Source organism: Bombus terrestris, chromosome 17 (genome assembly GCF_910591885.1).
Source record: "Bombus terrestris chromosome 17, iyBomTerr1.2, whole genome shotgun sequence".
NCBI lineage: Eukaryota > Metazoa > Arthropoda > Insecta > Hymenoptera > Apidae > Bombus > Bombus terrestris.
The window spans coordinates 3701271-3711944 of record NC_063285.1 but is presented as its reverse complement, the minus strand read 5'-3'; the positions used below and the strand labels follow the sequence as shown (position 1 = coordinate 3711944).

Below are 10674 nucleotides of genomic sequence, written 5' to 3'. Positions count from 1 at the left end.
TGGCATTCATCCAGGTATCGTTCACGCTCTTCCAGCGAAGGATCGCCCCACTTGGGGCGTATTCGCGCAGTAAACGCCATCCTGCGGGCGAATATGCCGTTTGACGATTTTCTTGAAAACCAATCAGCGTGCGTATTTGGGGTCCTTCGTTTTGAGCCTTGTTGGAGTCTCACTCGACGCTCGCACTTGGGTCTAACACGCTCGAGTTTAACAACGGTATTGGTAGTCTCGTTCGAGTAGTTCAATCGCGAACATGTAGCATCGATTCAGTTTCCGTGCCTTCGTATCGCTAAACGTGGACTAAACAACCGTTTCAATTTCTCAGTGCTCTTCAAGCGCTCGTGCAGGTGAAATCGTTTCGTCAGTCGTAATGATCAGTTGATACTTTTCTGAACAGGTTTCCTCGGTGCGTCAATATCTTCAAGAATTCGTGGACATGGCTGCAAGCGTTAGTGGAGAGGACAGAGTCGTTCTATCAGGCGTAACGATCAGTGGACAGTCCTGTGCGAAATCTTCAGTTGCGAACAGTATCTCCAAGCATCGATGAAGGTAAGTATCGTTTTAGCGAGCGAACGATTAGTAAACCGTCTCGTGCGGGTCTTTCAAATGCGTGCGGCATCGACACGCGTGTATCGTTAATCATTCGCATCGTCGTACGATAATTCAGTCGCATTCGTTCAGTCGTAAATCGCGTCGCGGCATTCGCTTCAGTTGTATTCGTAAATTTCGTTTTAATCGTCGAAAACAATTTGAAACATTCTCATCGTTTGTTCTTCGATATTTCTTTTTTCCAATTTTAACTTTGTCAATTGTTCTATGCGCATTAAAGCTGTTACCCAAGATTAATTCGGCGGGGAACAAGTTAGAGAGCGCGGTATCGTCGTTATCAGACACACGCGCACGTTAGACGTATCGTTGTTTCTTTAACCGATTGAGTAGCAAACAGCGTGATCGGGCTGTTTAGATTTTGTGTCGAAAAGTCCCAGTACATTTGAACTCTACGGACGACTAACGGTATTTTGTATTTCATTGTTATCTTGATGATTTTTATTGAACAAAACTTGAAATATTTATAAACTAATAGTACGCGTATATAAATATATAGATGTATTTCGTAAGAGTAACAAATATGACGAGCGCTATTGTGCCGCTTGTTTCTCTTCGCAATCGATTAAGAGGCTATCGTGCCGTTCGGCACGTTTCGACCCTGGTTTTTCAAAGACCCCTGGGGCTCAAACGGTTAAATTATGTCAATATTATCTGCAAATAATTATTTTTCTATTTACTCTATATGATTTTCGAAACATTAAAAGATTATTATTACTCGACTACTTCAATATTGATTACGATAATTTTTTAATTACGGTTAAAAACTTGTCACTACTGGTGTGAGAGACTGTAAAATTGATTCGAAATAGTATTTTACAGAGTAACCGATGAAACCGATGAAACCGATGAGTTAGATATTTATATAATAAAAAGTTATTTCTATTTCTGAATTTCCTTTCTGGATATTTCTTTTAAATACCATTTTAAGTAGTTGTTGTTTTACAGTACGAATAAAATATTTTAAATATGTAGTAAAAAATAAACTATCTTTATTTTCACAACGCGGTACATAAAATAAAGTATTTTATCTTTGTATTGTAAATAGTATTGTGTTTAAAATGTTTCTTAACAATGAAAATAGATCAAGCAGAAGGTTAATATCAGGATGCGAGAATCCAAAATATTTGGAAATTAAATTCATGTTCTTTTTAATCCTGATGCGCGCTCTTCGGGTCTCTTTGTTCTTACTGCTCTCCTTTCTTTCTCTAAGAACTTTTGTATTCTTTAAACGTATAGAGCAAAATTTTGTCCGACCGTTGAAACCGACATATTTGAGAAAAAGACGTGCGATCATAGAAAATCTAGGGAACGCACTGATACAAAATTATATTATAAGATGGTAATATGACCCGCGTAGGAAAGCTGCGAAAGAAATAGCAGAGAATGTTATAAATACATTGGAACATTTCAAAGAGAAAATAAGAGTTTGTAAAAATTTCACTAATGCCAAAATTTTGTTTGCGATAATAGAATGTACCGGTTCTTTGCAATGAAAATTATTATGAAGGATATAAGTAACATATTACTACATTTCCCCGGTCCTTACTTAGAAGATAAACAAACGAAAACGAATCTTTGTATGCAAAGGTAATTTTCTTCTTCAAACTCTTACCGAATAATTTAGTTGAATGGAAGACCGCAGCAGGGTGTTAAGTAACATGCATTATTCAAAGTTTTCATCGCTTGGATTACTCTTATATGGGCAAACATGCAATCCATTTCCTTTTTTTTCTTTTTTATTCTTTTTTTATTCTTTTTTTTTATATTTATATTTAATTTGCACTTTACAATTTGTCCAGCTGGACATTTGTTAAATTTTTCTAGCTTTATCCGAGTTTGACTATTTTATTTCTGTAGCGAGGTCAGTGGGGTGTTTTCTTTTTATTTTTCTTTTTACGAGAGTTTTGCTCGCTTCAGCAGCTAGCTGGTTTGGATGTATTGCCGTTCTTTCCTTGTGTTTTTCTTTTTAAGTACTTGCCGATTTCTTCTTTGACCATTGGTATTTACGTACAACTCTCGATTCCAACTGACGATTCTCTCCCCTCGGTTACAACTCAACTATTTTCTTGATCCGATTCGTTTCTTTTCGTCATCCATCAATATCTGTACTACGCGCGCGTTCGTTACGCGTCCGCCACCGTTGCTACCTACGCCTTCTTCCAATATTACAAAAAATGTCCTATAAGGAAGAACTTTACGGATATCGATGGCTGATTAGGCCTGTCGGCACTTGCGCCTCGGTGATGTTTGGACCGCCGTTGGAAAGTTTTGTTGCCGAGTGCCGCTAAGCCCTATTCAAGTTTTCCGACCGTTTCTGCTTGTTGGCATTTGCTCTTCGTCGCCGACATTGTCTCTATGTCGGCGATCTTTCCGCGTTACTATAATAGAGACCAAAGAAGCCGTTCTACAGTGTCACCTAACTAGTACAGTGTCACGTAAAATTTATGATAAAGAAGGAGTAACGTAATTTGACCGTGTTTTTTAAATTTTGTAGGCTTTTATTCACGAGAACGATTAAGTATAATATTACAATGAAGTTCAAATCACGGCCAAACTGTACACAAGACTAGACTCGAGACTAAAAAAAGACTCTTCTTGGTCGAATGATTGCAGTTTTTACAGGCTGCTGCGTTTGTCGGTGTTGAGGGACAAGGGACGGATCCTAATTGCCCTACGTAATGGGGGGCAAATGTAATGTTGGGCCATGTGCAAAGGTCAATTCAAAACCTTAACGGTCCGCTGTCAGGTAGTATGGAATGACGTGGATTTGACGATTTATGATCGTTGTCAGAACAGCCGTTCGTGAATGTTAATATTTTGCTGTTGGTAGTTATACGCAATGCAGTGAAACTAAATAATTTCAAAATTGAAGTAGGCGAGAAAATTAGAGTATTATGATGGTGCAGGTCGAAAGGGCCTGATTTCCTATACAAAAATAAGTCGATGATGAAGTGACAATTTTTAACACAAGACTTGGTTTTCCAGAAAATCAATTACGAAGTTCTGTCCACTTGACTCGCTACTTTTTAAGTATACGCGTACCTATATGACGGAACTTCACAATCCATTGTGTGGGAAACGAAGCCAGGAAAAATGTTATATATCTGTATGCACGTCTAAAAAAATACCATTTATCCTCATAGATACATGTATGTTTTCTTAAATATTTTGTCTATTGTGATAACATGAAATAACAGAGCTGATTACTTCAGCCAACGCTCATACCGCGTTGAAAGTACTCGTTCTCGTCCATATGTGAAATCGTTAAACAAAATCATTACCGTAAAATATAATTGACGACTTAAATAATTTTTAGACTTTTTTGTTTTTCAAGTATTAGTGAATATTAGTCATGCTTACTTAGAAAACTGCACGTGCGCATACAGTGTTTTTATGAATTTTGAGAATTTGTTATTATTATGATCTTTTATTTTACTTTTTATTTCCTTTGCGAGTTTGTTTAGATGTTCTCCTTACTTAGAAATATGCACGATGGGCAGTTTATAGGTTGGCCTGTGCTGGCGCGGCTGGCTAAGTATTAATAAGATATGGTCGTATACATGAAGAAAATATCTTTTTAGCATTAAACGATTATCACCATATGTTGTATCATTCTCGCATACATGCTTACTTATATATTACTTTGTTTATACTTTCCGATAATGTTATATGTATTCAAAATTGGGAATTGGAGAATGTGCAAGTATTATACATACGTACGTCGTTTGAGAGAGTGCAAAAATACATGTGCCAAAAATTGTGACACAAACCGAAGGGCGATGATTCCCTGCGCGTGGCGAAAATGAAGTCGAAAATGTAAAATGACATTTTTCGCTTTGTTTTCGCGAAAGTCAATTATGAAGTTGCCTCTACTTAACTTCACAGTCCATTTTCTTGAAAACGAAACCGGGCATGATTTTACATATCTCTTTTATCCTCTTACATAATTGTACGACGTAAATGCTTTTTATTCAATAATATTATATACCAAAATTGATTACTTCAACTAACGCTCATACCGAGCTGAATGCATTCTTTCTCGTCAGAGTGCTGGGAACCCCCCAAGCAGGTCGGTCCTCACTGGAAAAAAATACCAGGCGCAAGGCCTGTTAGTGAGTTTGCCAATTTATACAGTAAAACTCAATAACGAAAAGTGATAAATAATGCTCACTATAAAAACAATCAAGAAAATAAGAGAAGGAAAGAAACAACCAAAAGAAAAATATAGCAAAAGTGAATCAGGAACTTTCTTGGCAATACAAGCTTTGGCACCCAAAGGACGCGGAAACTCAACCGCCCACCAAACCTGTTGAACAGGAATAACAGGGCACAAAGTAGCCAGGAAAGTGTAAGCAAAAAGGAAAGCACAACAGGAGACGCGGACCGCGAATGAAACGAAACCATAAATTCAGCAGATAGCTCCCCATTATCGGCAATACGAACGAAAAATAGGTTCAGCGTATTGCAATCGTAAGAGTCCTGCCTATCTCGGATACAGCAACACCCTCAAATAGGAACAATAAAAGAAACCACCATAATAAGGAAAAAGAACGGAAGCCTACGGAAGAAAGCAAGTAGGAATACGGCCTCTCAGGAAATCACATGTCCGAAAGAGAATAAAGAATGGATCGAGAGAGAGATATACTATCATCAACGAAAACCTCAACGTCCCAGGCGTAGCCCAGCGAAATGGACAATGAATTTCCAGCGGCAACGCTACCGAGAAGCCAGACACAACCCAGGCAGGCCACCAGCCTCTACAACAAAGAACGCTGACACCACTGCCCCCCACAAATAGAGACAAATCGCCTCCAACATACATTACCAATCAAGACCAGAAGGAGACAGTAAAACTCTTTGAAGAGACTCTAAACACAAATTCATTCCATATTAAACGGATACACACAGATAAACATGTGCTATTCCTACGAAGTATGCCAGTCTTTAACAAAGCGAAAGAAATCGTAATTGCAACTAAGACAGCGTTTACGCATATACACCCAAATCAAAGAAGTACCACACGGTCTTACTAAAGGGTCTAAACAATAGCTTCTCCGAGACAGAGATACTCGCAGAGTTACAAGCACTACAGATGTCTGACGTACAATTGACAAAATATTGGTGCTTCTCAATAAAAAGATCAATAGAGAACAATGAATTGCTTCCAATTTACATAATCCAAGTATCCCCACAAAGCAATATTAGTTACCTACTAAAATTGAACCGTCTAAATTACTTTAGGGTAAATTGGATAAAGTCAGAAAAAATGACATAACGCAATGTCACAAATGCAAACTGCACGGAGCCGCACTGTTCAAGCGAGTGCAAACTTTGCAAAAAACTTTGCGAGAATATCATCAAATGCAAAGAATCAACAATTTGCGTTGCTCAAATAAGCCGCAAATTCACCCCGTAGTCAAATTTCTTAGCCATCCTAAGACAAGGAATAAGCCGAAACCAAGTCTCTGAAAACCAATCACATCGAACAAATTTATTACCACGCGTAATGCAAAATCCAAATCCAATTAAAACCATATCCGTAACAAACCATACCGTAATAAACTTATCGAAGACTTCAAAAAAAGCATATTCAAAGCCCTAAATGAACAACAAACACAATTGAAATAAAATAATCATTAAGAACGCACGAAGAATGGATTGACTCTTGCCCAAAAGAAGGCTCATACCTAAACATATGCCTTGGAGACACACAATTACAATTCCCTAATTTACGGGCAAATAACAGGCTCAAAACTATAGACTACGAATGCGACCATAATGCTCCCGTATTACAGATAAATAAAAATACATCTGACTTCCTAACCCTAGAAACACAGAGTGACGAACCCAGGTGCGAGTACAAAAAAATAAACTAGAAAAAATTACAAAATCAGCTCGAAAAGTACTGCGACCTAAGTATCCACAACAATGTCAACCTAACCAAGAGGCAAATCGTCTCATTTACAGACAAAATAGAAAAACTTATACAAACCGCTCTTCAAGAATCCGTACTAAAAATAAAGTAAGAAAGTCGGCTTTCGAGCCCTATACCTATAAAAAAAAAAAAAAAAAAAAAAATTACGAGACAAAAGCTTGATACCATCCAATATTAACAATCTAAAATAAAACTATTCCTACGATCAAAAAGAAGATTTAGAATAATTAAAGTACCTTTTGCACAAAATAAAGTTGTGTCAAAACAAGAATTCGCAAACATTATAAATCAACAGTGGGCAAACAAAATAAAAAATATCTCTAAAAAGGACTCTGCTAGCATGTCCCACAGAGGAATCAAATTTTTACATCAAAAGAATCAAACTCTACCCCATCTCTCAAATTGCCTTCAGACGAGAATGATTCCATTATGCGCGGTATGAACGTTAGCTGAAATAAGTGATTTATTTGCTTTTAATGTACAAAAAAAGAATATTTGAAAAAATGTATGCAAGAATGAGTGTTATATATGGTATTAGTCATGTAATACTATAACATTTCTATTTCCTCATGTTTAGATTATAGATTATTGAAAATAGATTATTAAGGGAAGTAAAAAGGATTGGAAAAACAAAAAGGTGTTTTGTTTTTCACCACGCGGAGTTACCAAGCGGTCACCTATTTAAGTACTATCCGTGCCTGGCGCTGCTTAACTTTCGTGATCGGATGAGAACGAGTGCTTTTTTTCTATATAACATTTATTGACCAGTAGATGAGAATTACATTTGTATGTTGTTCACAATAAACAATGAACTTCGAGTGCGGGGTGGCTTAGGCAAAAGTACCGATACGTGACGATACGACATAGCCATACAATGTTTTGTGTCGGAATTACAGTTTTTACCGGTTGCAGTTTACCAGTTTGAATCGGCGTCCTTGATCGATAGTTATTTTCGAAGGTACGCCGAAACGAGCTATTCGTGTAGAGAGGAGAACCGAGGCAACGGTTGTCGCTTCCATATCAACGATGGGAATGGCTTCGGGCCAACGCGAAAAACGGTCGATACACGTTAGACAATGTCGGTATCCTTGTGAATATTGCATCGCGATAATGTCTATGTGTATGTGCTTGAACCGGCCTGCTGAAGTTTCGAACGTTCCGACAGGTGAGAATACGTGCCTGGTGACATTGCATCGTTGACACGGGATACATTGTCGTGCCCAAGTCCGGCAATCTTTATTTACGGACGGTCAAATGAAACGCGACGTCACCAATTTTTGCGTGGCACGTATCTCTGGATGGGAAAGTCCGTGGAGCGAATTAAACACGTCGCGCCGCAAGGATTTCGGTACGTACCATCGTACAATGTCGCCTGATATGTCGCAATAAATTTCTACCTATAATTCTAATGGTAAAAAATTAATTCCTTCACCAAGCTTAGCGTAAATTAGTGTTGTAGTTACGATGAACGTCTTGAAAAATATGTCTAACCTATTACCGTGAATTTTCTTAACGACCTTGTCAATTATTATCTCATAATAAGATGTTTTGACTGGATGGATTCGATATGGTTCTAACCATTCGGTATCCCTTTTGTCTTTCTTATGATCGTTGTGAATTAGTACAAAGTCTCCTTCTTTGAAAATTGTTTGAGTTCGCACGACCTTTTTTTTTGATCTCGAGCGTAGCGTTTCTCGCTACGTATTAGTGTTTGTCTCGTTAACTTCAAATATTTGTTCAACTTTTTTTGTCATGGAAAAGACATATCATTACACGTTAGGGTAGTGGTTTTTGCAATCGCGGAAGGTAAATTAGCTTTTCTTCCGAACGTTAATTCAAAAGGGGTAAATTCTGTTCCTACGTGAAGTGCTGTATTATACCCTAAACATATAACATTGAGTATCTCATCCCATTCTTTATCATCGTTATCTCGTAGGCTAGTATAAATTAGATCTTTAACTGCTGTGTGAGTACGTTCTAATGATCCGTTGGATCGAGGGTGAAAGTTAGTCGTCTTGATATGTTTAATCTTAAAAGCTTCGTCAAATTTCGTTATGAGCTCGCTAATAAAATTCTGTCCTTGGTCAGTAAGGATTGTCTTGGGAGCAGAGAATATATAAATGTAAGATTGTTTATCTCGGGGTAATTCAGGTGACCGATTCTGAAATCTGAAAATGGAGTTTATTGTGAAAATACTTAAATAAAATACAGGAGTAAACAATAATTAATAATTAACAACAATTAATAACAGTAATAATTAAATAAACAGGAACCAATTAATAACATTAAACAATAAATAACAAGTTCTGTGCAATGTCTAGCTGAAAATCGAGAATCGATTTTCAACCTCCTGAGCTGCCGATCTTTCTCCGTCAATCTTCAATGTTTTAAATAATTACTCCTTCTTCTGTAATCTTGATTATCTCTGATGTTGCTCTCTGTCCGTCCGTTTGGGAAATGAATGTAAAACAAAGAAAGTCGCTCTGTCCGTGAAAGAAAAGAAGTCGTGCTGTCCGTAAACCGAGAGAGTTCCTATCACACTTGAACTCTAGGGAGTTTATATAAATATAATGATTTAATTGCGTTAATAATGGACTCGCTTTGTTGTGTCCTCAGTGAAACTAGCATCAAGTATTTCGTCAGTTCGTCGTGAATTGATAGGATAAATTGGTTTCCTTATTCTTTGTTGTTGGTCGTATAGTGTCCATGGCTATTTTGTCGTTGGGGTTTAAAGGCGTGTCTGAAATTACTGGTTCTTCCTTAGGTCGTATTCTAACTAGTTTTTCTTTTTGGCAAATGTCACAATTTTGAATGAGATCTTCGATTCTACTTATTAAATTTTGGATCTTACATCGTTCTTTGATTCTTTGGTATATCTTTTGGATTCCTAAATGTCCTATCGTACCGTTATGATTTTCCTGAATTATTTTTTCTATCTCTTCCTCGGTTAATTCCTGGATTGGGTCCCATGCAAAAATGACAGGATATCGGGTATCATTGAAACATAGAAGCATATGTTTGATCTGGTTCTTTTCTAATTCTGCAAACGTGTTGTCTCCTATACCTACTTTTTTGTTATTTCGTAATATGTTGTCGATTTTCCGTAACCATATTGCCTCGTCGAACTCTTCTAATTCTGTTTTAGTTAATTGATAGAAAGATTGATCGTTAGGTTTCATTTCTAATCGTTTTGGGATTTCTTTTTCCATTCCGTAAAATGTTGTAAGAAATCTAAGACTACTGTTCCTTCAGGGGTTTCTACTTTTTGAATCGCATGAATTCTAGATGAACTATCTGCGACTGGGTTTTCTTTGCCTTTAACGTGTTCGATTGTGTATTCATACTCTTCTATCTGTAGCGAGGCACGAGACAGAAACCGTTGGGAAGTTTGCTGTCGAGTGCCGCTACAGTACCCCCTTACCAGTGACAACGTTACAATTTTTTTACCAAATGTCGGGGTTGATTCCGCATTCGGCGACTTTTAACGCCTAGCCGAAACCTGCCTGAAACCAATCGGGAAATCGGACTCTACGCCCTGATCACGTAACGTGTCTATTCCGAGCGTTTTCTTCGTTCGTCCGGTTGTTGTCGGCTACATCGCTTTCGTCGCGGGCGTTCATTTGATCGGTGTTTTGTTCGTACCGAAGCCTCATCGGAATCGACACGTTACGAGTCTCGGCGGTTCTTTGTTCGAGGTCCTCCGGTATGATAAAAGCGGGCTTTAAGCGGTCTATGGAGACCGTCACGTCGCGATTATTTATCTTTAACGTGTAATTTTTTTCGCCTCTTTGGATTATCTTAAATGGCCCGTCATAAGGCGGCTGTAAGGGACCTCCGATCGCGTCGTGGCGCAAGAATACGTACGGCGAAGATTCTAACTCGCGAAAAACGAAAATTTTCTTTTCACCGTGTCGCGTAACCGGGTGCGGTCTGACGTTGCCCATTTGTTCCTTTAGTCGGCTCGCGTATTCCGAATTGGCCCGTTGATTCGTCGGTAAGAAAAATTCTGCTGGCAATCGTATGCCGGTGCCGTAAATCATTTCGGCCGCCGTTGCGTTGAGGTCCTCCTTGATAGCGGTTCGAATGCCTAACAAAACTATTGGCAAAATGTCGACCCAGTTGCTCGTGTC

General features: G+C 38.1%; 1 long non-coding RNA gene across 1 annotated transcript; it reads left to right on the top strand.

Annotated features, from left to right (window-relative positions):
* The first annotated feature begins 232 nt into the window (after positions 1 to 232).
* On the top strand, positions 233 to 7947 carry LOC125386654. The gene is made up of 2 exons (XR_007227004.1): positions 233 to 549; positions 7710 to 7947. It is a non-coding gene; the product is annotated as an uncharacterized LOC125386654 (long non-coding RNA).
* Positions 7948 to 10674: the final 2727 nt, after the last annotated feature.